Source organism: Petaurus breviceps, unplaced genomic scaffold (assembly GCF_028583685.1).
Source record: "Petaurus breviceps papuanus isolate PSGF00001 unplaced genomic scaffold, PetGlider_PUasm1.0 551, whole genome shotgun sequence".
Classification (NCBI taxonomy): domain Eukaryota; kingdom Metazoa; phylum Chordata; class Mammalia; order Diprotodontia; family Petauridae; genus Petaurus; species Petaurus breviceps.
The window spans coordinates 23755949-23783822 of NW_027186372.1; the positions used below are offsets into that span (position 1 = coordinate 23755949).

The 27874-nt window shown below is 38.1% G+C and overlaps 1 pseudogene; it reads left to right on the forward strand.

The window, feature by feature from the left end:
* LOC138172863 (signal peptidase complex subunit 2 pseudogene) overlaps positions 1 to 21987 on the forward strand; it is a 48894-nt pseudogene extending 26907 nt beyond the window's left edge.
* The last annotated feature ends 5887 nt before the right edge of the window (positions 21988 to 27874 follow it).

The following is a 27874-nucleotide window of genomic DNA, read 5'->3' on the forward strand; positions in this document are numbered from 1 at the left end:
AAGAAAGAAAGAAAGAAAGAAAGAAAGAAAGAAAGAAAGAAAGAAAGAAAGAAAGAAAGAAAGAAAGAAAGAAAGAAAGAAAGAGTAAGCTAGCTGTTGTAGTGGGTGGTGCCGAGGGGAAATAACTATCTTTCTTCTTCTTACCTCTTTCTACCAATGGGAGGGAGAGAGAAAAAGAAGTGAGGACATAGGTTCAGAAAATGGAATCTGTTATAATGGCTTCCCCAAGACGACGCTCCAGGGAAGTGCAAAGTCAAAGCAAAATGGTGGCAGAATGGAGTATCAATGACTACACGCCTACAGTTTCAAACTAATCTGCTCTCAATTCTCCTGACCAGTTCTACTACACTCACGTTTTATTCAAGTTTGTTCAGTGCCTCATTTTAGTTCACAGTCTTGTGTTCTCTGCTGTCTGCTCATGGCTAGCCAACCCATTCAGTTGGCCAAAATAAAGTTCGTGGCTTCCTGAGACAGCTGGGCGGCACAATGTTTAGAGCCCTGGGCCTGTAGCCAGGAAAACCTGAGTTCAAATCTGGCCTCAGTCACTTTACTAGTTGTGTGATCCTGGGCAAGTCACTTAACCCCTATTGCCTTAAAAAGAAAAATCAATGGCCAGATTTGTACTTAAGGAAAATCTATTTAGCAGCATGGAAGGTGGACTAAAGTGAGGAGAGATTTTGGGCAAGGAGACCAAGTAGAAGCCTGTTGAAATACAGAAAGGTGCTGAGGCACTGAACTAAGATAGTAATTGTGTGAATAGAAAGAAAGAATCAGATGCAAAAGATATTGTGGAGACAGAAATGTCAACATTTGGGAACTGATTGATGCATGCAATGAAGGAGAGTGACAAGTCCAGGATAATGTCAAAGTCACAAAAACAGAAGACTGAAAGAATGGTTGTGCTGTCAAAAAAAGAAAAGAAAAGTTTGAAAGAGAGGTGGGTTTCAGGAGAAACAAAGACTTCTGTTTCAAACATGTTGAGTTAAAATGTGTCAGTGTTGGTTTGAAATATCTTTTTGGCAACTGGTGATGTAGAACTGAAACTCAGAGGGGACCCTGGGGCTGAATATATAGATCAATGATTCATAGACATAAAGATGATAATTAAATTCATAGGAGTCGAGTCAAATCAATAAACATTAATTAAGCACCCACTATGTGCCAGGCACTAGGCTAAGCACAGGGGATATCAATAAGGCAAGAAATAGTCTCTGTTCCCAAGAAGCTCAGAACCTGATGGAAAAGACAGCATGCAAATGATCACATACAAATTAGGAAAAAAACAGCCAGAAGATAAACTGGAGGTAGTCTCCAAAGTAGGACATTAAAATTAAAGAGGACCAGAAAGGCCTTCTTGCAGAAGGTAGGAATTTAGCTGAGTCTTGAAAGAAGCCAGGGAAGACAAGGAGTTAGAGAAAAAAAAAGCAGATTAGCTGGGTCTAAGACTTTTATCATACAAAGTGAGCACACGAAACCTATAAAACGTTACTGTATGCAATGTATAAAAAATCCAATAACCTCTTCTTTTAAAGCTTGGTTGAATAGATTAATCACTGGTAAGCAATAAGGATGGTGGTTTTGCTGGCTTATAAGTATTCCTGTAAACAGTCTGAAAGAAGCAAAAAATTAGAAATGTTTTAGTCAATAACTTACCCCTTTTCTTCCCTTCTAAACCAGTATGACAATAGTTATTATTGACTCTTTTAAATAGATGGATTCTAGGAGAAAACAAATTAGGACCATGGATAAGCACTGTAATTGATTCTTTACAAATATACTAAAAGTAAAAGAAAATCTTTTACTCCAAATGTGAAATGGACTAGATACAAGTTGTGTAACTCAGTTTTACTGGAGTTTTGTTATTGATCAATCATTTGGTAGCAATATAATAGGGAAAAAAGGGTGAGGGGAACCCAAGTGCTTAATAATGTATTTACATATTTATGCAACTAAAAAACCCCAATATTGAGAATGCTTTTTCCTGTTCTTGTTGCACAAGGAACAAATTTCATTTGGCACAATGGACTGAATTTCGAGAAATAAAATAAGCTTACAGCATTTGGCATTCCAATTAGATGTTGTAGTTGTATCCCAACTGTGGGATAGGGGAATGGGTTTTATTTTTTTTGAGATAGTCTCATTTTATTTATATCTTTTGCTTTTTGCAGGGCATTTGGGGTTAAGTGACTTGCCCAAGGTCACACAGATAGTTTTTGTGTTGTGTCTGAGGCCGGATTTGAACTCAGGTCTTCCTGACTCCAGGGCCAGTGCTCTATTCACTGCACCACTTAGCCACCCCTAGGTGATAATCAGTGAAAATGGAACTAGAAGAAGAATTGTGTGAGAAGAATAGCAAGGAGGCCAGTGTCACTTATGCAGAGCCCATGGATATTGCAATAGTCCAAGTGTGAAGTGATGAAGGTCTTTACCAGGGGAGTGGCTTTGTCAGAGGAGAGAAGGAAGAATATATAAGAAATGGTATGAAGGAAGAAACAGAGAGAGCTAATGAGGTCACTGAGAAAAAAGCAAGGATGAAGAGTTGGGTAACACTCACAGTTAGGAGACATGCTCTAGAGCAACTAACAAAAGAAACTAGTAAACAGGTAGGAAGGATGAAAATCTAGTGGCCCAAGAGAGAAAGAGTATCCAGAAAAGGAGGTGGTCAACAGTGTCAAATGCAAAAGATATGGAGGGAACGATGAGGACTGAAAAAAGAATATCAGATCTGGTCATTAAAGATCACTGGTAACTTTAAAGATAACACTCTAATGATGAGGTCAGAAGTTGAATTGCAAAGGGTTAGGTGAGAGGAGAAGAGAAGGCAGAAAATGTCGACATCTTTTTTCAAGGAGTTTGAGAAAGGAAGGGGAGATAGGATGATCTCTCAAGAGCATAGAAGGGTCTTGGGAAGTTTTTTAAGGATGGGGAGAGATTTGGGTATGAAGAAGTAAAGAACCAAAATACAAAAAGGTTGAAACCAGAGTGTGGGGAGGGGAAGATGGTTTAGACTGCAATGTTCTAGAGGAGATAAGAGATGATGGGAACAAAGGTACATGTAGAGGATGTGGCCTTTTCAAGGAAAAGGACCTTTTCTCACAGACTGAAGAAATTGGGAGATGGTGGCAAATAATATCTCTTTGAGATTAAGAGAAATGGAGAAAATGGAACTCACATCTAATTGCCTCAAAGTTCTTTGTAAAATCAGAGGCAAAGAGAGAGAAGTGGAGGAGGTGAAAATGTTGGAGATTTGAAGAGAGAAGAGAAGATTTAGAAAAGCTTTTGTAAGGAATGAGGTAGGGAATCAATTCAGAATCAAAGGACTGCCTTGCTCCAGTGGGAGTCTAGTTGAGGCAAAATAGCATGCTTTATAATGTACCCCAGTCAATTCAATTGCTTGTCTTCCTCAGTTCCAATGAGTAGTTTTTTTTGCAAATGAATTCATCCTGGTTAATTTAAAATTCGGACAGGTGCCAAGTTTGGGGAGGGAGGCATAAATAAGACATTGCATATATGTATATCATACAAAGAACTTTTAACCTATGGCTGCTCAATACAATCTAATGGAAATTATACTTCTGCAGTAACTGAGTCTTGATTCTTCTTGATTCCGTCACTGACTTTGACACTGAGGATGTCGCTTAATATCAGTTTCTTTTTTTCCCACCACCCTGTCCATATCAAGATGTTGTAATCCAATTACCAAAAGATATTGTGAGGACAAGTTAGAAAAGCTTAGGGAACAAGTAAGCATTATGCAAATTCAGCAAGCATTTATTAAACCCCTATCATACAAGGCATTGTGCAACATGCTGGGCATACATAGACAAAAATTAATAATCCGGGTCCTCACAAAGCACACTACACATTTATAGTCTTTGTGCTTATCTCTGTACATGTACTACAGTTAAAAGAGGAGTGTCCTACAGCCAGGTCTTACTGACTCAAGACCTAATTATCAGATTTTCAGTGCATTTACAATTCGGAAATGGGCAAATGCTACAAATCAGGGCTTGACTTATTGTTTTGTTGATTGTGTAGACTTAAGAAAGGGATAGATAAAATATTAATAAAATTAAACTTTTAAAAGTGTGTCTACATCCCTTTGGAGAGCTGATTGTTAAACATTTGCCAGCACATCCCTGAGGGAAAGTAGAGGATCTGAAGAATGTTATATCAGTGACCAAAAATAGCACAGAAAAACAGAAAAGGCTCAACATTTCAACCTACTAGAGAGCAGCGACTATGAATGTTTCAGGAGGCATCTTGAGAATTTATTAAGCCTTCTCCCAGTGAATACTTCCTAGATTTTTTCAATTCAATTCAACCAACATTTCATCATGTAGTGATAAATCAGAAAAGCCAATTCCTAATCCTGGCTTGTCCACATTTAGTTCCTGTGCGTGTGTGACCTCACTTCTCTGGGCCCCGTTTTCCTCGTCTGTAAAACAAAAAGGTTAAATTAGTTTTTCTCTAAAATTCTTCCTAGACATAAATCTAATATATGTTGCTTTGTGTTGATTCAGCAGGCCCCTAAACCCATCAGTGATCAAATTATCTGAAGCATATATAACCATAGAATACTACAGCCGAAAGGGACCTTGGAGATCCCCTTGTCTAACCACTTCATTTCATATACAAGGAAACTGAAACCCAGAAAAGGTGAAATGATTTTCCCAAGGTAGTAGTGCTATTAGATGAGGGGAAGGAGACTCAGAATCAGATTTCCTGATTCCAAGACTAGGGCTATGTGTTCTTCTGGTACAGTTTAGAAAAAACAACCCTGAGATTTTAATGCCAATGACAACAATATTCTGGTTAATGTCAGTTATCTGGGTACACACAAACGTTGATATAATATTGTATTAGGGATCCACATCTAATTTCATGTTTTAAAATTTATTTTATTTAAAAAAACAACCTTTCAATACTTCAATAACTAATACTAAAAAACCCGAGTCTAATACAGTAGAATGTCTTACTGAATAGGGCTCTAATTTCTATAATAGGGAAGACAACATGATGCAAGCTGAAAAGATCATTGAACTTGTAAATCAGAAGCCTTAAGTTCCAACTTAAATATTTACTAGCTGTATGACCTTGGGCAAATCACTGCCATCATTAACTGTGTACCTCCCCAGGCCTCAGGTTCTACATCTATGAATTAAGAGGGCTGTCTATGTTATTCATGAAATGGGGATGATTTCAGCCTAGCATGATTCATACCATAGGGCTGCCAAGAAATAGACTAGTGAGGCCTATATGAATTGCTACAGATTGTCTGTTGGCTTTTTGAAGCCCTAGAAGGGTCTTGCCCCCTTTTATAGGAAGAGTAAACCAAGACCCATCTATGATCCCCTTACTTAGCTTCAACCATTTCATTTTGACTTATCAATATGGTTTCAAATACCTTAGGATACTGTATGTAAGGCCAGATTTGGACTCAGGAAAATGAGTCTTCCTGACTCTAGGCCAGTCACTCTATCCACTGCACTATCTAGCACCCAGTCAAAGTTGGCTCTTCACTGGTCCTAAAACATGTCCATGCTCATTCCTACTCCTGTGCTTCTTCTCCTGGTTATTCCTCCCATTTAGACCATCCTCTCCCCACTACTCAGTGCTTATCCAAATCCCACCCATTTTCAAGGCCCAATTCATATCTCATACATTGCAATGAATCACCCAACTATAACCCACATTGATCGAAGCCACCACCAGCAGTCTGCATTGCCTATTACTCTACTAAGTCCAACAGTGAAACATGGCCATCATGTAATAGAACAGATTCATGTTCCATTCTCATTGCCTTGTATTAGCCATGTGACTTGAATCATTTAATTTCTGCTCTTTTAGGTCAATTTTCTCCATCTGTAAAATGGGCACACACAAATCTTCACTACCCATCTCACAAGGTTGTTATAAGAAACAAGTGAGGGAATATTGTCATTATTAGCTGTTAAGCTTATCATTAACATATTATTAGTTGAGTATTAATTATAATAATTAACTATAATTAATTGACAATATTAATGATTATATATTATTGATATTGTTATTTATTTATTATTATTAACTGTTAAGCTATCATGACTGACACAGATGAACAGTCTAGCTAGTGGCTCCAGTAAAGATACAAAAGATTTACAAGCCCTAAAGTGCTATATAAATACTGGATATTATTATCTTATCTCCTTCAGTACATTTTAAATTCCCTGATAACAGGGTATCAAACTACTTATTTTTATTAAAAAGCATATACATATATGTATGTTTATGTATATAAATGGGTATAGATGCATTTAAATCTCTGTATATACATATACAGCTGCATATATACATTCATGCACATAGTATTATGTATATGTACACATATGTGGGTATACCATGTATATGTGCATGTGCGTCCAGATATAAACCTGCATGAATACATGCGTAATATACATATGCCAAAGGCTCATTGTAATTCTGCATTTAGGAGCTATATCTATATCAAGGGGCAGCTAGTGGCCCAGTGGAAAGAACACTGGGCTTAGAATCAGGAAGACACATTTTCATAAGTTCAAATCTGCCCTCAGATACTTAGTAGTTGTGTGACCTTGGGCAAATCACTTAACTCTATCTGCCTCAGTTTCCTCATCTGGAAAATGAACCGATGAAGGAAATGGCAAACCACTCCAGTATCTCTGCCAAGAAGACCCCAAACGAGGTCACTAAGGGTAGGACACAACTGACATGACTGAACAACAACATCTATATCAAGGGTTCTTGCTCTGTCATTAACTTGCTACATGACCTTTCATAAATCACTTCATTCCTCCAGACCTCAATTTTCTCCTCTGCAAAATGAAAATGTTGGACAAGATGGTCTCTGAGCTCCCTTCCAGCTCTGAGTTTCTTTGTTTCTATGATTCTATGCCTGTCTTAGAGGTAGTCTACTTTATGCAGAAGTCCTTTATGTAGGTATGTATGTGAGTATATAAGTAATTCACTCTCTCAGATGGTGCCCAGGACAAATATGTGTTATTCTCCATTCTGCTCTAGAACTTAGGATCACAGCAGTGGTTGAAAAGCTGTGGTATAGGGGCAACTAGGTGGCACAGTGAATAGGGCACTGACCCTGGAGTCAGGAAGACCTGAGTTCAAATCCGGCCTCAGCCACTTAACACAAAAACTAGCTGTGTGACCCTGGGCAAGTCACTTAACCCCAATTGCCCCTCCAAAAAGAAAGAAAGAAAATCTGTGGTATGTGTATTAAAGATGTCATTTAGGTCCACTTTCTGTGGCACCTGATATGTTTCAGAGCATATGTGTTCAATATCTCACTCCTCATATCACTAGTGTTATTCAGTCCCTCCTCTCATGTCAAGAGAATGAAGGCTGCCAATTTGATATCTCACTTTTAAACGCTGACTCTTTTGTCATAATGAGGTTTTCACATACACAATTAATCCACATTAATTTCCACATAATCACAGCTAGACATAGTAGCATACATAAGAAATCTAGATGCAATGCGTGGGGGTCACTAACCCCATGGGCACAAGCCTCTAGGCAATAGCTAAGTAGGAACAGGTCTATACATAACTGGTATAATTTAATTAATTCAAAAATTCAGCAGACATGAGATGAAACACCACAGCCCATGAAGACCACATGAGGGATTTTGGGGGCTCTCATCTTCTTTTCATGAAGTATGCTGGCATGGCAAGTCAAATTGAATCCACTAAGCATTTGGGTCATTCCAATTCTACCTCAGTACATGGATCTAACCAATGACCCCCACTTAGAATTAGGAAGTGAGAGTACCTCATTATGAAGCTGTTTCAGGAGAGTTGCTGGACCTGGTCAGAATGATCAGAATTGACACGAATTACTCATTAAAATCAAAATGCTCATGTCCCTCAATGATAGTCCTACCCAAGGACTTTGCTAGGAAACCCAGGCAACTCCAGGGAAGGGCAAAAAAGTCAGACTGAAACAGTACCATATCTCCCAAGATGGACTTTCCATTGGGTGGAAAAAAGAGGTTATTTGGGGTAAGAACCCTGCCTAATAGCAGGCCCATGAGCCACAAAACGAAAGCTTCCCTAAAAGTCCTCAGAGGCATGAAATTGGCAACCTCTCAACGGAAACCAGTGTGGTTCCTCTTTAGGATCCCACTTGTGTCCATGAGATTTCTTTTCTTTGGCCAACAAACATGGTTCCAGTGACCTGGGGTGGTGGTGATCTTGTCCGTCAAACAACTAGTAAAGTGTTCTGAACAAAGGAAGTGAATGGGCAAAAGGGTCTTGACCTTCAACTTGGACCAAGTGTGTTGCTAAAGTTTCCCAGATCATGCTTCACACATGGGAAGGATATTACATGCACACACACACACATACACACATACACACACACCAAATAGGGGCATGGAAAGATGCCTCACAACCCATGAAACTGCTGTAGAGGGCAAAATTATATGGCTTGTTAAATTTTGTTCTTATTATCATGATTTTTAATTTTTTCAAAAAATATTATTTTTTTAGACTAGATATCAGGCAGAGATTATACCACTATAAGATCTAATCTCAAATCCTGCCTCTGGTTCTTAGTAGATATGTGGCACTAGGTAAATCACATGACCTCCATGTGGCTCAGTTTCCCCATCTATAAAAAGAAAAAGATGATTTTTAAGGTCCCTGACAGCTCTAAATTCATAATCATATGATGCTGTGGGTCCACTATATAGCGAGAGTTGCCTATACCTCTCTAAGCTCTCTAGGCTAATCTTTTGATGACCCATATACAACCTGACTCTGAGCCTTCCTGGTTTGATAGAAGATCCTACCAAGAATAAGAAATTTGGTTCCACTGGCATAAGTTTCAAGAATACAGGGTCATCTCTGCAACACGAAGAAGCATTTAGAGTAGCACTTTAGTGAAGCATAATAATAATACTATGAGAATTGGCCTATGTCCTATTGAGATTCAATTTTCCGAGATGTGTAAGAGGAATATAGAAGTGCTTCCTGAAATATCATGGAGATGGTTAGAACTCCCAATTCTTTCATTTTAACCAATGTTTCCTTTGATGCTTAATAAGAATAAGAGTCTCACAGTGCTCTAGGCATCTCCAAGACATGAATTTTTAATTTGGGATCCATGAGCACTTTTTAAAAAAATTCTGATAACAGTATTTCAATAGAATTGATTTCCTCTGTAATTCTATGCATTTTATTTTATGCATTTAAAAACATTATTATAGGGGTGGCTCGGTGGCACAGTGAAGAGAACACCGGCCATGGAGTCAGAAGAACCTGAGTTCAAATCCGGCCTCGGAAACTAAACACTTACTAGATGTGTGACTATAGGTAAGTCACTTAACCCCAATTGCCCTGCCTTTCCCCTCCAAAAAAGCAAAAAAAAAATTATTATGAGAAGAGGTTTGTAAGTTTCAGTAGATTGCCAAAGGAGTCTAAGACACACACAGAAAAGTTGAGAACTCCCACACTAAGACCATAAACTGCAAAGAAGGTACCAACCTGCATCAAGGGAGGGAGTTTCCTCACCTGGGAATTTTCCCTACCAATTAAACCACAGGTTTAGTCCCTGTGCTCTCGCCTATTAATATTGCTACTCTTGTTTTAATTAATACTTAATTTTTATAGCTCAATTAACCTTTAGCCTACATCCACTCGTCTTTGTTTCATACCTACTATGTACATTGATCTAACTCATTTTAACAGCAAACACCCTATTAAGTGTGGCTTCATAAAAAGACTACAGAGCTTGGAATCAAGAGGGCTATATTGTAATATTGGCACAACACTAGCCTGCTGTGTGGCCTTGTGTTTGTCACAAAACTTCTCTGAGACTCATTGGTCTCATCCGTGCTATCTCATGGGAATGCTGTGAGGATAAAATGGGAGACTAGATATAAAAGGGCTGCTACCGAGATGCAACATATTATTAATGGCTTAATACGTTACACTAATCTATTATTGGAATAGCAGTCTGGTGATATGACAAGCTGTACATACTGCTTTCTGAAATGAAGCCAGACCAATGTATCTTGCAACAGCCTAAGGGCATGAAAATTCAAGTCTGTACAATCACTGGGGCTCAGATATTGTGAACTAATTTACTTAGCTTCATGTTTATTACTCCTACCCTGAAATTAGATCATCTTTGTCCCAGAGAACTGCACGTATTTTGCTTGATAAAAACCCCTTTTTTGGATTCAGAAGAAAAGGTCTCATTCTTCCCCTAAAAGCATAGGAACTGATTTCTTCTCTTCTCCAAAATTCTCCACTTTTACCCAAGCAAAGGCAAGGTATGGAACACTCTTGGCTCTATTAAGTGACAGGTCTGTCTTTTTTTGTATCCCTAGTGCATACATAGCACAGAGCCTGGCACATAGTAAGTACTTTAATAGATATTTATTGCTTGATTGCTAGTTTCCCCCACCTCTACATTTTGCCCTAAGCTCCCAGGGCTTTTATAATTAAAAAAAAAATCTTTGTAGGAACAAACATGGAAGAATAAGCTTGAGGATTGGTCAAATGCTAAACCCTAGCTGGTTTCATGTTCCTAGTGATTCCATGTCTGACCCTTGATTGACCTGACTATTATCAGGAAGCTCTAATGTACCTAGTAACCAGTTTAGCAAACTTCAGTAGGCAAAGTTTACAAGACATTCTATCTTATCAAAACATGCAAAGATAGTTGATAAAGATGGGGGTTAAGGTAAGGACAATTTCCCAACTTTTCCTGGTGAATCTTCCCAGCAACGGTAGCTGGATTTAAGGACAGAGATCCAGAGTCCTACACCCCCAAACAGGGTAGGAATCCCACCATGCAAGAACTTGCACGCTTGCCCATGGGACTGGGACTGAAGGGCTGGGGAACCTCTGCTATGCATGCCCATGAGTATTATTATCTGGTACTTCACTCACAGACTCTGCACAGTAATAAAGTGCAGTAGATTAAGAGCCAAAGGTTCCAAGTCAATATGACTTGAGTTCAAGTCCCTCTGACATTTCTGGCTATATAACTCTGGGCAAGTCATTTATTATATCTGTGAACTAGACAACTCTCCAAAGTTATACATCACAAAACATTTGCTGATCTATATTAATAAAGAGAGTCTCCTCAAAGGGAGTTCCCTATACCAGAAATCACAGGTTTTGGTCAAAAATAGGGCAAAGACATTGATTTCCCCAAAGATAGAGGGACTTTCTCTTTGCTGTTCTATGAACAAGACACTCATCTCCTGATTGGGCATTCTCTCTGCCATCTCCCATGCCTGGAACACTCTCCCTCCTCATCTCCTATCAACTTCCCTGGCTTTCTCAAAATCAAACTAAAATTGCATTTTCTATAGGAAGCCTTTCCTAACCTTTCTTAAGTCTAGTGTTTTCCTTCTAATTATTTCCTATTTATCTTGTATATAGCTATTTCTTATTTATCCTGCATATAACTTGTATGTATTTGTCATTGGCTCTCCCACTAGACTGTAAGCTCCTGGAGGGCAGCAAATTGTCTGTTGCCTCTTTTTATACCCCCAGCACTTAGCACAGTGCCTGGCATATAGTTAAATGTTTAATAAATGTTTGCTGACTGATTATCACCAAATCTTTCTACACTGAGCTAGAAAAAGGTTTGGTTTTGGTTTAGTGAGAAGGAATCAACAAATTTGGTGTGTGAGGTTTTGTCTAAAATTATTTCTTCCTACTGATTCACCCTCTCCAGTATTGCATCACTAAAGCAACTAAAGATTTAGGGGCCAGCCCCAGATCTTGGTAATCCCTCTGACTTAGAGTTTGCACAACGGAAAGAAGGCTTCTGTTGTGGAATTGGTAATAGGCTTCCTTTTTCCTGAAAAGTCAAGGTTTTGCAGCAGAAACCCAAAACAAAGTGATACCAAATGTTTGACCTAAGAAAACTCAGGACTCTCCAAGACTCTTAAAGCTTTTTTAAATGAAAGGCTCCCATACTATTGGTTAGTGTCCTTGACAGGCAAATTGTCCCTAAACCCCACTTAATCAGTATCCTGATCTAATGGAAAGAGTCCTGGGCTTCTACTTAAATCTGCTGCTAATTCACTGTGGGAACTTGGCCTTAACCACATAACCTCCTTGTGATTCCACTTCTTCAGTCTGTAAAATGAAGGGCACAAAACCTGCTTTGCTCTCCTTAGAGGCTATTGTAAGAATGTGAGAATTATCTCATTTTTTCTTTACTTCAAAAAATAAACAAACAATTCAGGTGCCAAATAAGGCCCATTTCAACTCTCATCTCTTCCATAAAAACCTCCCTTGAGAACTCCAATCAATACTCAATTCCCCCTTTTCTAATATATTCAACATATTTATTGTCTGCACCATATATTTCAGTACTTGATTACATTTAACTTAGCCTTTGCTTCTATACTATATCTAAGATCATTAAAGTGAATATTTTCCTGGAGAAATTTGAGTCATTTACTCACTCCAACCCCAGAGATAATGATACTTCCAACAGGACAGACTTTAGTACTGTCATCAAGTATAGCACAAAATATTCATTTCCAAATGAATGAGACTTCTGCTTTTTTTTATCTTCTTTTCTATCCTTCTCAAGGCAAAGAAAAAGACAAGCTCCTCCTTAAAGTCATACTTTCATGTATTAGTCTATTTTTTCATTCACCTTTTCTTCTTTTCATTCATTTATCTCTGGTTGCTTTATTTATTCACTTACACACACTATCTTGGCATGTTTTTTTTTTCTTGTTCAATCCAGAACACAACAGGTCCTTTATTACAGTTGTGTCATGGGACCTAGAATGTTTCATCTCAAAGCATCCAACATAGAAGACTTTCTTTCTGATCTATACAATATATTGAACAACACTTAGCATGCTACCAATCCCCATGAATTACCTTCCCCAAGGATGCTCTCCCTTAAGAAAATTTGATATCGTAAATCAGAAAACAAAATGAATGAAGAAATGATTATTTGCATTATCAGAAGGAATTACTTTAAAAATGTCCTTTGAAGAGAGGAATTCCCATAACTACATAAATTATTTTTCTTTTTTTAAAAACAGGTCATTATTTTAGGAAAAAGAAACCGAGCAAGAAGGGGTTCAGCTAAAAATGTTAAGGCGCAAGTATCAGGAACCCCTATTGAATGAGTAGAACTAAATTATCATAGATTTCATAGAGGAATCTTAGGGAATTATAGGCCTAGAATTGGAAGAGACTTTGGAGATCATCAAATCCAACACCCACATTTTAAAATTTTCATTTAATTTTTTTCAATGAACAAAAATCTATTTTTCTTCCCTCTCCCTTTTGAAAAGGAAAAGAAAAAAAAAAGCAAAACCCTTTAACAAATATATATAGGCAAGAAAAACTAATTCCTGCATTGACCCTGTCTGAAAACTGTCTTGATCTGTATTTTGAGTCTATTATCTCCCTTTCAAGAGATGGGTAGCATGCTTCATCATAGATCTTCTGAAATGATGATTACTTACCGCACTGATCAGAGTTCTTTGTCTTTCAGAGGTTTTATCTTTATGATATTGTTGCCATTCATAAATCTGCTCCTTTCCCTCTGTATCAGTTCATCACCTTTCATCAATCTTCTCGGGTTTTTCTGAAACTATCCCCTTCAATGTTTCTTATATCATAATAGTCCATGATCGATGGGTACCCTCTTAGTTTCCAGTTCTTCACCACTATAAGAAAGCCCTCATTTTACATATGAGGGAACTGAGGTCTCAAAATGTTTTATGACTAGCTCGTGGTTACGTAGTGGCAGAGACAGTACTTGAACTCCATTCCTGTGTCTCTGAATCCAGTGATCATCCCACTGTAGTACACTCAGTTTGAAATAACAACTCACATTTATATAGTAGTTTAAGGTTTGCAAAGCAGTCGGTCAGTCAGTAAACATTTACTGAGCACCTTCTATGTTCCAGGCACTGTGCTAAGTTCTGACGATACAAAAAGAGGCAAAAGGCACTTTCTGCCTTCAAGGAGTTCACAATCTCGTGGGGGAAACAATAAGCTGTGTGCAGGATAAATAAATGACTAAAGAGGGAAAGTGATCGAATGAAGAGAAACTGGAACCGATTTCTTACAGGAGACAGGATTTTAGTTGGGGCTTGAAAGGAAACCAGGGAAGTCAGTGGGTAGAGATGAGGAAGGTGAGCATATGGGGGCAGTCAGAGAAAATGCCTGCAACTGAGATGAAGCATCTCGTTTATGCAAGAGTAAAGAGTCCAGTGTCACGGGAGTGAAAAGTACATTTTGAGAAGGAAGGTGTAAGAAAACTGGGAATGTCAGATAGGACTAGGTTATGAAGGGTTTTGAACAACAAATGGAAGATTTTGTATTGGATTCAGGAGGTGATAGGAGTTTATTGAGTAGGAGCATAATGGTCAGACCTGAACTTTAAGAAAATCATTTTGGTGGTTGAGTGAAGGATGGATTGGAATGGAGAGGGACTTGAGGTGGGCAGACCCACCAGCAGACTATTGTAATAGCCCAGGCATGAGGTGATGAGGGCCTGCATTAGAATGGTGGCAGTCTCAGAGGAAATAAGATGGCGTATTTGAGAGGTGCAAAGGTGAAATCAACAGGCCTTGGCAACAGATTGGACGTGGAGGATGAAAAATAGTGAGAAGTTGAGGATGATACCTAGGATGCAAGCCTGAGAGCCTGGAAGGATGGAGTAGCCCTTGGCAAGAATAAGGAAGTTAGGAAATGGGTGGGTGGAGGGTTTAGGGGGAAAGACAATAAATTCAGTTTTGGACATGTTGAGGTTAAGATGTCTGCTGGACATTCAGTTCAAGATGTCTGAAAGACAGTTGAAGGTACAAGACTGACAGTCAGCAGAGAGGTTAGGGTAGGATAGGAAGATTTGAGAATCACTAGCATAAAGATGGTAATTAAATGGATTGGAACTAATGAGATCACCAAGTGAAGTAATATAGAGGAAGGAGAAAAGAGGGCCCAAGACAGAACCTTGAAGGATATTTATGAATAGAGGGTGTGATTTGATTAGAATTCAGCAAAGGAGAAAGGAAAGGAGTGGTCAGAGAAGTAGAAGGAGAACCAGAAAAGAGAGGTGTCCCAAAAACCTAGAGAAAAAAGAGTATTGAAGAGAATAGGGTCATCAACAGTGTCAAAGGCTACTAAAAGGTCTAGGAGAATGAGGAATAAGAAGAATTCATTGGATTTGGCAATTAAGAGATCATTGGATGCTCTAAATCATTACTGATTAAAGAAAGGCAAATTAAAACAACTCTGAGGCACTATCTCATACCTATCATAAATGACAAATATTGGAGACAATAGGGAGGGGGAAGTAAACTAATAAACTGTTGATAGAGTTGTAAATTGGTGCAATCACTCTAGAGAAAAAATTGGAATTTTGCCCAAAGGGCTATAAAACTGTGCATATCCTTTGACCCAGCAATACCACTACTAGGTCTAAATCCCAAAGGGATCAAAGAAAGATGAAAAAAACCTATATGTACAAAAATGTATAGCAGCTCTTTTTGTGGGGCAAAGAAGTGGACATTGAGGAGATGCTCATCAATTTGGGGAATGACTGAATCAGTTGTGGCATGTGATTGTGATGGAGTACTAGTATCTATAAAAGTGACAAGGGAAGCAATTTCAGAAAAATATGACAAGACTTATGTGAACTGATGCAAAGTGAAGTGAGAACTGGATGACCATTGTGCATAATAACAGCAATGTTATAATGATAATCAACTGTAAAAGACTTGACTACTCTGATCAATACAATGATCCAAGACAATTCCAAAGGACTCATGATGAAAAAAGTACTATCAAACCTCCAGAAAAAGAACTGATGAATTCTGAATGTAAATTAAAATTTAACTCTGTTTTTTCTTCCTTCCTTCCTTTCTTTTTTCTTTCTTTATTACTTCTTTCCTTCTTTCCTTGCTTTTTTGTGATATGGCTAATCTAGATATATGTTTTGTATGATTTCATACGAATTATATGCCTTCTCAGCATCTAAGATAGGGGTGGGAGGGAGGAAGAGAATTTAGCACTCAAAACTTAAAATGAAAAGAATGTCAAAATGAATAATATTTTTTAAAAAGGGAGAAAGCAGTGGTAACTTTAGAGAGAACAGTTTCAGTTAAATGACAAGGTCAGGAGCCAGATGGCAAGGGGTTAAGAAGAGAGTGAGAGGAATGAGTGGAGGCACCTATTGTAGATAGCCTTTTCAAGGAGTTTAGCCACAAAGGAGAGAAGAGATATACTATGGTAACTATCAGAGATGGAAGGATCAAGTGAGAAGGAGGGAGCCTTGGTCTTGTTTGTAGGCAGTAGGGAAGGAGACAATAGATAGAGACTGAAGATAAGTGATAGAATGGGAATAGTAGAGAAGACAATTCGTTGGAGGAGAGAAGATGGAATGGGATCATTTGTGTAATAGAGGTAAGACTTGGTAAGGAGTCTTAATGTGTGAGAAAAGAGTGAAGGTGAAAAAAGTGACAGACAGCACATGAGTAATATGAAATAAAGAAGAAGGGAGAAGACAGAGCTTATGGCAAAAGACTATTTTTTTTCTATAAAATATGAGGCAAGGTTCTCAGCTGAGAATATGCGGAGAGGGAGAACCATGGGAGATTTGAGGAACTGGTACATGGGGCATGGTAAGATTGCCTAGTAGCAATGAAGGCCCATTTGAGATTGTGTATCAATTTGTAGTGCTTCCAATAAGAATGGTTGTGTGATTTTCTCTACCTTCATTCAGCAGGGAATATATAGGAGCAAAGGTGGCAGGTGGTGGGAATGACCCAAGGCTAAAGCATGGCAGGGTCAGTCAGTGATATGATAAGAGGGTTAGGGACACAAAAAAGAGAGCAGAGTAGTTACACTGGCTCACCAAAAGGAAAAATTGAGGAAAAGAGGAGACAGTGGCAAGTGTAGAGGAGGTTACCTAGGAGACAACTGAGAGGTTGAGGGATTGGAGGTCACAGTGTAAGACAAAAAGTAGAGTTTGGTAAGGGAAGACAGAGGGAAAGGTAGAAAGCCAATAGATAACTGTTAGATAAGGGAATTTCTAAATGCTTAAACATGGAGGTAGTGCACTTGTGGGTAATGACAAGATCAGGGGCATGACTGTTTTTGTGTGTGACTAAGGGAAAGTGTAGAAATAAGTCGTGGGAAGTGAGTAGGTTAAGGAATTAAGTGGTTTGAGTGTTTGAGGGAGAATCAATATGTATGTTGAAGTATGAGGGCAGGAGTTGAGGAGAGAAAAATTGTGGGTAGTAGAAAATGGAGTATTAGAAATGAATCCCATGAACCTAAAGATAGGAGAGGTTACTGAGTGATGGAGATAGAGCAGGAATTCCAAAAAATACAGTGGAGGTGGTGGGACATACACACATATGTATATACATGTATGTATGTGTGTATGTATGTATATTTATATGTTTATTTGATCCTAACAACAACCCTGTGAGATAGGGGCTATTATTATCCCCTCTTCACAGATGAGGAAACTGAGGTCAAAAGAGATGGAATGACTTGCCCAAGGGTCATATAGTAGTGTCTGATTCAAACTCAAATCTTTCTAACCCTAATAGGCTAAAATTAACACAAGTAGCAGTTGCATCTCATCCTCATAGGTTTCATAGAGTGCACAATAGTCAGCTCACAGAAAGTCATGCATCAATTCTCCCTCCACTTTAGTCTTGCCTTTTCAAAGCAAATAATTTACCATCAGTGCAATAATTGACCCTGATGCTGTTTTTATCCTTGTTGAAAGCATTTGACTACATTGCTGGAAACATCATGTTAAAAAGCACAAGAGCAAATACGCAGCCTTGTTTCACTCCATTGGTGACTGGGAAAGCATGAGAGCATCATACATTATCCAGAACCCATGCAAGCATGCCATCATAAAATTGACATACTATATCAGTAAACTTCTCTGGGCAACTAAATTTTGACTTCATTTTCCACAAACCCTCATGAAATGGCCTTGGTTGGATCAACAAACATGTACAGATTTCTGTTCTGCTCCGGGCATTTCTACTATAGTTGGGTAGTAAACACCATATCAATCATTTCTTGGCCCTTTCCAAAGCCACACTGGCTATTGGTTCGATGAGCATCTTCCAGGTGAAGAATCAAGCTCTTAAGGAGGATTCTGGCAAGAATCTTGCTAGTAATGACTAAGAGAGACGTTGTCACTTGTCATAGAACAGCTTATTCCCTCTTCCTTTACAGAGATGGACAATGGAGGCATTGTCCCATCCTTTTGCCATATAACCTGGAAAATTTTAATCAGCTTTCATATGAGAAGTAGACTCCCTGCCTTGCAAAGCTCAGTTGGAGTATAATCACCTATTATGTGGCAGGAGATCCATGGAAGCTTCGGTATTCTCCAGAAATAAGCAATTTTGAAGAAGAAAATGTCTAGGCTGGGGCGGCCAGGTGACACAGTGAGTAAAAGCGCCAGACCTGGCGTCGGGAGACTGGGGATCAGTTCTGGCCTCAGATACTTGGCACCCACATGAAATAACTGGCCGTGTAACCTTGAGCGAGTTACTTAACCCCAATTGCTTAAAAAAAAGAAAAAAAGAAAATGTCTAGGCCATCCTTGAACCAAAAAACTCAAGCAAACCTATCCTCACCTAAGGGACTGGATGTGATTACTCTGCATGGAATTTTACAGAAAGAAAATCAATCACTTTCGTCCTGATGTAAGAATTCCAGTGCTCTATGAGAACAAAGAGTGGCATTGATTGCTGCCTAATAATCAGGAAGAAACTAAGTTAGTGGGTTCCCAGGTTTTCTTTTACTCCAAGCCATGTTACTGAAGGTTTCTTTTTTTTTTCTGTTTCTCATTAAGCAAGTTTTCTTCTTCTTTCCTCTCCAAAATCTAGTATTAAAGCTTTGTTGAACAAAATACCATAGTAATTACACATATATGTACATATGCGTGATTGTATATAGAGAGATACACACATATACATATAGACATATACATATGTGTGTATATATCTTATAATTAAGTTACTAGGCCAGTAGCATTTTACTGTTCTGCTCTAACATATTCCCAGTTCTTTGAAAGATTTACTTCAGATTCCAAAGGTGCATGACTGGGTCTGGGTCTGAGTACCAGGGACCTTGTTTTGTGCCAAGAGAATAAAAATAATAATGAGTAGTAGTATTCAATAGAATTATAGAATTTTAGAGGTGGAAATCAGTTTGACCCATTGAAGATTATCATGAACAAAAAAGCATTTATTAAGTATTTAATATGTGCCAAGCATATTTTGTCCAATTAAGCACCTATTATCTACTATACCCACATAGCAAACTGGATAGTGGAGAGAGTGTTGGGATTATAGGCAGGAAGATCTAAGTTAAAATCTCACTTCTAACTAACGTTAACTCTGTGAACCTCATCCATTCCTAAACTCCTTTGTGGTTCAATCAACTTCTTAGGTCTTATTTACTAAGTCAAAGAAGGTTGTCATCTAAATTCACTACCTATGCTGGCAAAACCAATAGTGGTAAGTGATGGATGGATGGATGGATGGATGATAGATAGATGATAGACAGATGGAAGAATGGATGGGTAGATAGAGACAGGTACATAGATAATAGATGGATGGGTAGAAGGATGGATGATGGATAAAACAGATTGATAGATAAATAGATGATAAATGGAAGGATGAATGGATAGATAGATATTGAAGTATGGATGGATAGAAGGATGATAGATTGATAGATGATGGAAGAAATGACAAATAGAAGGTAGCTAGAAGGCTGAGTGGATAGATAAATGATAAACAGATGGAAGGATGTATAGATAGAAAATAGGCAGGATGGGTAGATAAAAAATAGATGGTATGGGGCAACTAGGTGGAGCAGTGAATAGAGCACCAGCCCTGGAGTCAGGAGGACCTGAGTTCAAATCCAGCCTTAGACACTTGACACACTTACTAGCCGTGTGACTTTGGGCAAGTCACTTAACCCCAATTGCCCTCCAAAAAATATATATATGGAAGAACAGATACATGGGTGGAAGGATAGATACATAGATGATAGATAGATAAAGAGATAGATAGATAGATAGATAGATAGATAGATAGATAGATAGATAGATAGATAGATAGATAGATAGAAGTGCTAGGAAAGAAAAAAATTCAAAACAAAATCCTTGTACTTAGAGTTTATCTTTCTTACCTCTTCATATTACAGATGAGCAGAGAGGTTAAATGAATGTCCCAAGGTCATTCAACTAGGGGCTAACAGAGTATGTCATAACTTCCATAAATGCCTGACCATCAGTTGACAAGAAATTACTTAAGCAACCAAAGACTAGAATTCACTATGAAGTTAATGTTCAGTATCCAAAGGCCTTCGCTGTGATTTTCAGTTTCACTTTACTATTTACTTTAGTCACTATAACCAGAAAGAGGACAGCTCCTGGATAGGATCTTTATAGGGACCTTACAGGTTGGAAAAACTGAGACTCCACATCAGCAATTGAGAGTAAAATCCATGTACTGATCATGCATGGATGTGAACTCCCGTCAGCACCACTGCTCTTTATCTAGAATTGGAGATACAAAAATTAAGTGACTTAAAGTTATGCTCATCACTGATGCCATTCAATTCAATAAGCATTTATTTACCACCTGCTGTTTGCCGGGAATTGTGGTAGGCAGGTGCTGTGGGAAAAAAATGCCCCCAAAATGACAGTCCCTGACCTCAGTGATATCCTAAAAGGAATATAACTTGTAAGTATTGCACAGATACAAAGTAATTTCAGGGACTAACAACTAAAGAGAATCAGGGAAGGCTTTTTGATAGAGGTGGCCTTTGAGCTGAGCCTTAAAGAGAGATAGGAGTTCCAAGAGAGAGACACGGAGGGAGAACATCTCCGACATGAGCTGTCACAATATCTATTTCTGGGGGATAGATGCCTAAATATAGACACTAATTCTAGCAAAGATCTATTTCCTGCTGTCATACATATTAAGATGGACCTAATGATGTGACTATTCATTCATTACAAAACTGCTCAATCATCATATTGCCAAAGACTTGGGCAGGTGTGGACTATGTTTACAATTTTGGAGATTCCCTAAGTCATCTCTGAAGATTCCAAATATTCTCTGACTGAGATCACTTACATTGCAACTTCCTACAAGTTTCCTTAAACTCACAGGAGGTTCTAGTTATACTGGGTAGAATGAGAGAAACTTAGACTCAGCAGAGGCCTCAGAAATACCTAGTCTGACCCATACCTGAACAGAAACCCCCTCTACAAGATCCTTGATAAATGGTCATCCAATCTCTACCTGAAGTCATCCTATAATGGGGAACTCTTTTATATTCTTGGCAAAGATCTAATTGTTAAAATGTTTTTTTTCCTTTCCTTGAAAATGATAACCAGTTATTGGAAAGGTAGAAAATTGTCGATAAACCTATAAAATTGACAAGTGGTATGGATCAGCAGCGAAAAAATATTTGGATAATTGTATCCAAAAAAGTCTGTAAAATTTTAAGAATGTGGAAGATTTTGGTCTGATGGATAGACACATCATCATCTATACAATCATCCATTTCTTTACCATTGTGCTGTTTGTCTGGGACTGTCTGCACCATTTTTGCAGTGTCCAAACCAGTCTTTACTTTGTATGTCATATCCTATATCATCATGATGGGAACCCTGACCATCTTCATCTCATGAAAGAAGAAAATAAATTTCCCTGGCGTGCATAGAAAAGATCCATTGGGAATGGATCCTCATGATGTTTGATAGATATCTTCTAATCTTAAGGAATTTGATGACAAATAGACCTTGAAGCTGATCTTCATCAGTGGGAAAACCAAGCAGTAAAGAGAAGTGAGGTTCAACAAGTCTGTTACTAAATTCTTCAACAACAGTGAAATGTTGGTTATAGAGGCCTATAAGCCCGAAATCTCCAAGCTCCGTGATTGTTTCAATAGAGTGTGAAAAACAAAATAACCTATTTCTGGAAATGACAAATGTCTTTTCTTTTGGAATCATGTAGAAGACCTACACCCATTCACCTTGATCCACTGACTGACCCATTGACAACTGCTCTTTGGGTGTGGTCATTCAACCTTTTTCAAATATACAAAACTGTACAATGTCCAGTTTACATCTCTCCATCTTGTCTGTGGAAAACAAAACACACAAGACTAAAAAAAACAAGATGGAAATAAACAACCCCAAAATCAAAATAGTAAAACTGATAGAGTAAAGAATGCTTAAAATGTCTCATGTGTTACAATGCAATTTTAATCCCTTTTGGATCAATAAAGAGTTCCTAGTATGGAACCAAGAGTTGGGAGCTAGTGTTTAGCTCAAGGTCAGGTTTAATCCATAAAGCTGCAGAGCTTTAACCTGCCATTCTGGTCTCTCTTTGACCTTTGTGATTACATAAAATAGGCTCTTGATTTATCAAGGACCATTTGCTTGAAATTCTATAGCCTTTCTCCTTTGAATCCACAGTGCTTTATAGCATGCAGAATTCTGCCATAGCTACCTCTTTTTTTAAATTTTGAATCAGCTCCCTCTATTGTGAATTTGGTTGTACCTTTCTATTTTCACTATCCCAGCACTTGCCCCCTTTAGGAACTCAGAACAAAACCTTTGGGTAGAACATCTCCCTTCCAAAACATACTTTTTTTTTAGTTTTATATTTATTTTATTGAATTAGGGTGGGAGGAGGAGTGACTTTTAGAAGTAATAATACATTATACCCATCATTTTATTTGTTAAAAACAGACCAGGGGAGGTGGAGAGCCTCCTTCCAAATGTCAGTTTTTCTTTTTTTGACCAATCAAATAAATTAATGGTGTTTTTAGTTCTCTTTATGTCCTCCACACCTTCTCCTACATTTTTTCATTTTGTTCTATTTCCCTTATTAACTACCATTTTATAAATGGACTTACTTTTTTTTCAATAAAAGAAGATCTGAAAAAAAGATTTAGCCTATCACTCTACACTATCAAGATCTTTTTGGACCCTGACCTTCTTATCCAATGTGTTAACGATCATATCACCTAGTTTTTTCATTTGGTTTTGGTTTTTGATAATCGGTGCCCTTATTCAAGTCATTGAAAAAATTCAATGATGATGAAATTCATCAACTGCTCATCCCTGAGGTGATCTACTGAAGACCTCCAGCCATTAGCACTGTCCCATTGAGAGTAACCTATTGACAACTGCTCTTTAGATCTGGTCATTCACCTCTTTTCAAATATATAAAACTACACAACAGTCTCATTCACATCTCTCCGTCTTATCCATAAGTATGGCATGAGAAACACTAATACTTTGATGAAACCAGGAATACTATTTCCACAATATTTCTCCGATACACCAGTCTACCTAGTCTGTAAAAAGAAAATCAGGTCTATCTGGCATGAATTGCTTGATGAAACAATTCTGATTCTTGGTGAGCCTTCCTTCTTTAAATGCTTAGGAACCATGCCTTTCATAATATATTCTAGAATTTTGCTAAGAATCTAATTCACCTTTACAGCCTCTATTTTGAAGTCCTTTTTTCTGAGTCTTCCATAACCCTCTAATATATTGCCATAGATTGGGTAAATAGCTAAGCACAGGTTCACAGAATTTTTAACAGTAAGAGGCAGAATGAAATTTAAAGATAAAGATGCCCTTCATTTCATAGGTAAAGAAATGGAGTCCCAGGGAGTATAAATCACACCCATAGATAATTAAATTCTAAGTCAGGATTTCAGTCCAAGTGCTCAGAATCCAAATTCAGCGCTTGATCAAGGATTTGATCCAGATATGACATGTTGCCTGTGCTCAAGATACTTCCAGTTTGGTAAGGAGAAGAGTATTCAATCAGCAAAAATAATTATGTTGAGAGAGTATGCCCAAGTGGACTCTAGTAGGTCCCTGGACCCTAGTATCTAGGGTCCACCTGGACCCATCTAGGCACACTCTCTCACCATAACCCTCTTGTGTCTCCTTAACAAAGCATTACATTCCCTCAACAACAGTAACCCTTTAATAGTAGTGAACTTCCTTGAATCTGACTCTTCCCTTTACCCCTTGAATATCATATTGAGGGTGAAATTTTAATTCACAACCAGTTCATACATCTGAGCTGCAAGTTCAGATTTAACTTTTGGAAAGGGAATCCAGAGATGCAAGAACAAATCCAGAACAGGAAAATAAGAGCTGAGGGAAGTTAGATGCATATTCAGGTCCCAGGGGAGTAGCCTGGTATATACAAGCAGCCCCCAAAACAATCATGTCCTCCAAGGAACCACTTAGTCCTAGAAATGGCAGCAGAGAGATAGTGACCAAGTGGACTGGGATTTCTAGACCAAGCCTCCTTGACCCAGCACAGAAGTCCCTAGACTAAGTAAGAATGAAGTCAAGCGACAGAAAAGGAAAAAAGCCTCAAAGTGGCTATTCCTCGGTCTTTACTGTTATTATAAGTTGTGTGGACTGTGTAGATCCTGAAATGGGGTGAGAACAAACAGAGACGGGTTGCTTGTATCCCTAGTTCTTCTTTCCCTACTTGGGAGAATCTCAGCTTTGGAATTCATTCATTTGTTTATTCCTTTCCTCATTAATTCATTCATTCATTCATTCATTCATTCATTCATTCATTCATTCATCAAGAATAAGTTTTCATCAGCATACTTGCCCTAGCTTGTCTATAGCAGATTAAAGTAATTAGTTTTATTTTACCCACCTTCATGAAGCTAAACTGAAGGTTAGACTGTTAACAATGCCACTGAAGATTCCTATGGGTAATTTTAATTGTTTCAGAGAAATAAAATAGAGGACATTTCCTTCCAAATGCTGCTGCAGACCTTCCCAAGTTTTCAAAATCTTTTTTTTCCAGTTTCTTCTGTGGTCTCATAGTCTCTTAAATAATCTTTTTCTGATGCTACAATTAAAATTGTTAATCCATTACCCTGGCAAAAGAATTGAACTGGCTTTGGTCTGTCCTGTAAGAGCCACATGAGTTTCGGGGCTTTCTGTCTATGTCATCTTGACTTCATCCTGGCAGAAAATTAGTTGTAAAGGATATGCTCCAAACTGATGAAAAAAGGAAGAAAAATATAGGTGAGACATGTAAAAAAAATACAAGAGAGCAGGAGAAAATTCAGAAGAGGACACAGATGAGTTTTGTTGATAGTAACATTAAAGTTGATATGTACTTTAAAAACAAGTTATATGTGGTAGATTCAAGTTTATATGTATAATCCTTTTTTCTGACCTCTATATATAGAAATGTTCATGCTGATGACTCTTAAATTCATAATTTTATAAAACATTTTTAAAGAATAAAGAGCAGCAAAAGATGTATCCATTGTGCACGAGGAACCAATAGCCCAATTTGGAGAACTTAGAGTATGTGAAAGACAGTAATGTGAAACAAGTCTGAAAAAGATAATCTGGAGAGTGAGTGTAAATGGCCTTAAATGCCAGCAGAATTTATAATTATCTTAGAGACAAGAACAAGCCCCTGGAGATGTTTGAACAAGGAGTGACAATGTCAGAGCTATGTTTTAGGAATATCCATTAAGCAACTGACTGGGGGATGGATTGAAGAGGGAAGAGCCTGCATATGGGAAGAACAAGGAAGGTATTTCAATAGTCCAGGTGAAAGGTAATAAAAATATGAACTAAGATGTTGGCTATGTGAGTGGGAGGATAGGGATGCATACAAGAGATGTTATGAGGAAGAATACTCAAGACTTGACAACTGATTAGATGTGAGAGGTAAAGGAGAAGAGTTGAGGATGAGTCTAAGATTGTGAACTTGGATGACTGGAAAGATGGTGATAACCTCAATAGACATAGGAAAGGTGTGAAGGTTTGGATCATTCTAAGTCTGGAGCACTGGTTTGAGTTCTTGGGGAAGGATTATGTTACTTTCTAAAAACCTCTTATTGCATTTCTCCTTCTATAGGACCCCGCCCAGAATAGTTCTGCAAGTCAGGAAGATCATATCGGCTCCTGGGGAGGTAAATTTCATCAGGAAAGCAAAGACAGCTGTTTTAACTATTTGGGGTCTCAAGTTTGTACCCTTTTTATTTTATGGGAAGGTTTTGTCAGGTTAAATTGAACCAGTCCTATATTTGTTGTCAAATTAGCCCAAATTCTTGCATAGGAGCCGAGGGCCTTTTTCTTGTGTTTCCAGTGGAAATTTCAGGGTGAGGATAAAAAACCCAAAAGAGTTACTTAGTTACAAGCTCCAGGATTGAACCTAGTCTATGTAACCCAGAACTTTAGTTCTAGACTACAAATTATAAGATTATAACAGGGAAAATAAAATTATAGGATGGAATTGAAGAAAATTTTATATTTGAGATTTATAGATGATACTATAGAGTCCATTGGTGAGCTATTCAGTATTATTCAATTAGTATATTAAACGGGATCCCCATTGAGGAGCCCCTCAAGAAGTACTGAAAATTAAGTAATATTTTGATAAATCATCAAACAAGCAGGTAGAGTCCTTATTTATAGAATCATGGAATCCTGGATCAGGCAGGGGGAAAGGGCAGAGAGTGGAAGCAAGCGAAAGGAACTTGTGCCATTTACAAATATTATCTTCTTTGGTCTTCACGACAACCCTGCCAGGTAGGTGCTAGTTTTATTCCTATTTTACAAATAAGGAAACTGAAGCAAGTAGAAGTTGAGCCTTCCTGACTCGAGACTCAATGTTCTACGTACTGTAACACCTAGCACTCTCAGTGTTAGGGCCTTAGATATCATTTAATCCAATCTTCATCTTACAGTAAGGAAACTGAAGTCCCAGTGACATGCCCCAGATCATAAGATTATTAAGGAATAGAGCTTAAGACTAAGACCGCCCCCAAACAGTCCTATTTCCACTTTAGCACAACCATCAATCTATGGAAGAAGATGGAATCTCTGCCTTCAAGGAAAATACAACTTAGTTGGGTTCTACTTGAAGAAAGGAGAAATCTTTGGAGAATTCTGAAAATGACAAGGGAAATTTAAATTCCGTTTCTAGCAAAATTATTGAATCTGGAGCCTTATGTCCTGGGCAGGAGATAATCACCACACAATACTGTCTTCTTCTGGCAGCAAGTGTTGTATCTAGATAATTCTCTTCCTGTCTCCTCCACCCCAGCACTCTAGTTCAATTAGCTAATAGGTAGATTAGGGACCAGATTTTTGAAACTGCCAAGAGAGAATTGCCTCAGGTCAAGGCCATTTCAATAATATCAAAATTTCAACAAGGTTTTCCCAAGAAGTCTGCTATCTTAACTATCTAGAAGATATGAAAGAGGTAGCCAAGTTCAGGTCGAAGGCTTTCAGCATTTGTCTCTGCCTCTGCTTCTGTCTCTGTCTTTCCATCTCTCTGTCTCTTTCTGTCTCTCAGTATATACTTTTTTAAGGGGGTGATTAACCTTATGGGTTCTCCCTTGTCTATTATCTATGGTCAACTGCCATGGTGATGTCACAATTATACTCATTACTGTGAAAGTCCTTTGCATCTAACTCCCAGACACCCTGGAAGTATTTGCATACTACATCACATGGAAAAGGAGAAAGTTAAAATAATTTGAAGGTAACCAGTTCTACTAGTTCTTTGCATACTTTACTTGAAGAGTAGTACATTAACTCAGACCTTCCCTGAGGACAGGGTGGATCCCTGAAGGAAATAAACTCCATTCAACCAGCAAGTATGGAGGCAATCAGTATCTAGAAGAAAGCTCAGTGCTTCAACTCTCTAGCCAGGATTTATAGTTTGATAATTGAATGGTACTGAAAGAATAGATAGATAGATAGATAGATAGATAGATAGATAGATAGATAGATAGATAGATAGATAGATAGATAGATAGAT